The 2,376-nt window shown below is 43.9% G+C and overlaps 1 non-coding gene across 1 annotated transcript; it reads right to left on the reverse strand.

Annotated features, from left to right (window-relative positions):
* Positions 1–1,939: 1,939 nt before the first annotated feature.
* Positions 1,940–2,012, reverse strand: Trnar-acg (transfer RNA arginine (anticodon ACG)). Its single transcript has one exon. It is a non-coding gene; the product is annotated as a tRNA-Arg (tRNA).
* Positions 2,013–2,376: the final 364 nt, after the last annotated feature.

The following is a 2,376-nucleotide window of genomic DNA, read 5'->3' on the forward strand; positions in this document are numbered from 1 at the left end:
GAACGAATCTGCGCATACGCGGGCCTTTACGGAACGTGAACTACTCTCCGGATTGGCTTTACGTTTACGGACATATCTTGAAAATCCACATTCGTTCGCGGCTACTCGCGATACCCGCTTTGCCGAGGCTCCAGCCGCCGAGTAAAAATAAGCCGAAGTGCGAGTGGTAATTGCGATCACTTTGTTTCAGCGGCTAGAGTCACCAGAGTGACCTAGAATTAGAATACCGAAGCGGTAAAAACGGTAAAAACGTGAGAAGCCTTGACATAAATACCCCGACAGGCTGGACAGGTGACGCCATCTAGCGGGAACAAGATGAAGCAGGCAAGCAAAAAATTGTTATTTCAGAAACGTCGTGCGTTCCACTTCTGGTATAAATGCCTTGCCGCGGCATTATTACGAATGAGTTACCTTTTCAATCATTTTTTTCCTCTAAAACACTAGGCGAAAACAAACGTGTCCACGGCTATGGTTGCACGAAGCGTCACAAGATGGCGACACCATCGTCGCATAACCCGGTATTCTTCGCTAAAAACCCCTCGAGATATTTCTGCAGCGGTTATACAATCTTATATAAATTAAATATAATTTAAATGCCGTTATCATCAACGTTTCATGGTTTATTCAAACGTAAAGGTATCCGTTTACGTACGGGGAGGTAAAACCTTTCTAAAACATGTGTTGCGGTAACACGGTAACATTAAAAAGTTTACGTACAAGCCAAATGTCCCTATTAGCGTGCGTATCTCTCTGTTCAGTTTACAAAAACTAGTTTCCTTATGCCAGCCCGCAAGAAAATCGGGCCCATGCATCGACCGATACAGGGTGCGTCCTGCAGGAGAGCAGCGGTTGCGCGCCGAGAGAAACTGTTGCCGTTCGTCTTTCTGTTGCTCCCTTCCAACCTAACCCTAAACGCTTACTCCCCCAACTTGAGCATGTCAGCCATCTTGTTCCAGTTGGTCTTTTTGAGGAGTAACAGTTGGTCTTTAGGACTAAAACCGGCAGTTACTCTCGTTTTTTCCATTTTTGGCTTAGAGTGCAGGTGTACACCGATTCAGCCGATGTATGCTAGGCCTCAGCCCGGAGTTCACAACCGTTCCAGCTCCTACCAGCACGGTAGCTCCTGCAACATCGACGGATCTCCTTCCTTCCCTGATGGTTTTTCCTTCCCAGTTGACTCTTATACGGAACATGACGGCGACGGCGACGACAAAAATAAAAAGCGCTTCGAACGCGTCCATATACGAGTGAGGTTAAGACTTCCGCCTGTCCTCGCTTTTTTTCGCGCAGTTTTAACCTCAATCGGTCCATATATTGTCGAATAGCCTGTACGAAATCCTGCTTGGTCCTTTGGTTGATTGAATACTAATGTTGTCTTAATTCTATTAGTTATACTGTCTTTCTAAACAGCTTGTAGACAACGGACAGTAAGCTGATCGGACCGTAATTTTTCAAGTCCTTGACGTCCCCTCTCTTATGAATTAAGGTGGGAATAGCATTCTTCCAAGATTCTGGTACGCTCGCCGTTAAGAGAAATTTCGTATACAGGGTGGCCAATTTTCTAACACAACCTGTCAACATTCACACATTCACATTCACACAAAACACCTTCACACTATCAATCAGGTGATAGAGAACTGCGGGGAATGTAACCAACCCCTATATATAGAGCCGTCATAGATTACGAGAAGGCATTTGATTGTCTAAATTTCCGGAGCCCTCGACTACGGCGTCTCTCATAATCATATTGTGGTTTTGGGACGTTAAACCCCAGATATTATTATTATTACATGACAGATACACGACAGATACAGATACAAGGTTTCGGCGCCAGCATGCTTCCGTAAAACTGAAATAAATAAATAAATAAATAAATAAATAAATAAATAAATAAATAAATAAATAAATAAATAAATGTTTTTGGAACAAAAACTTCGGTCGAGCCTGCCAGGATTCGAACCTGGAATCTTCTGATCCGTAGTCAGACGCGTTATCCGTTGCGCCACAGGCCCGGTTGGTTTTTGGATGCACGCCAAACGCCCTTGAAGCCGGTGCGTCCCTATCGATGTGGAGTGGATAATGAAAGAAGATTTCTTTTTCTTGTTTGAATTTCTTCCTTGAAGAAGCTTGCGGCGCAGTTATTCATACCATACTTAACGACCATCGCAGCTAGTTTAATCAATCAGTGCAATTCAAGGGGCACTGACACCATTTTTCGAAGGTGAGTTTACTCTGCCATACAAGTCTCCATAGTACAGAAACGACTCTGAGCAAGGGTGAAGCTCAGAAAATGCCGATAAGATATTTTATTTTGATATTAGAGCCAATTTTTCCATGGCTCACCTACATACATCGACACTAGGTTGACGTCGGGCT

The sequence above is a fragment of the Rhipicephalus sanguineus genome, chromosome 11, assembly GCF_013339695.2.
Source record: "Rhipicephalus sanguineus isolate Rsan-2018 chromosome 11, BIME_Rsan_1.4, whole genome shotgun sequence".
Classification (NCBI taxonomy): domain Eukaryota; kingdom Metazoa; phylum Arthropoda; class Arachnida; order Ixodida; family Ixodidae; genus Rhipicephalus; species Rhipicephalus sanguineus.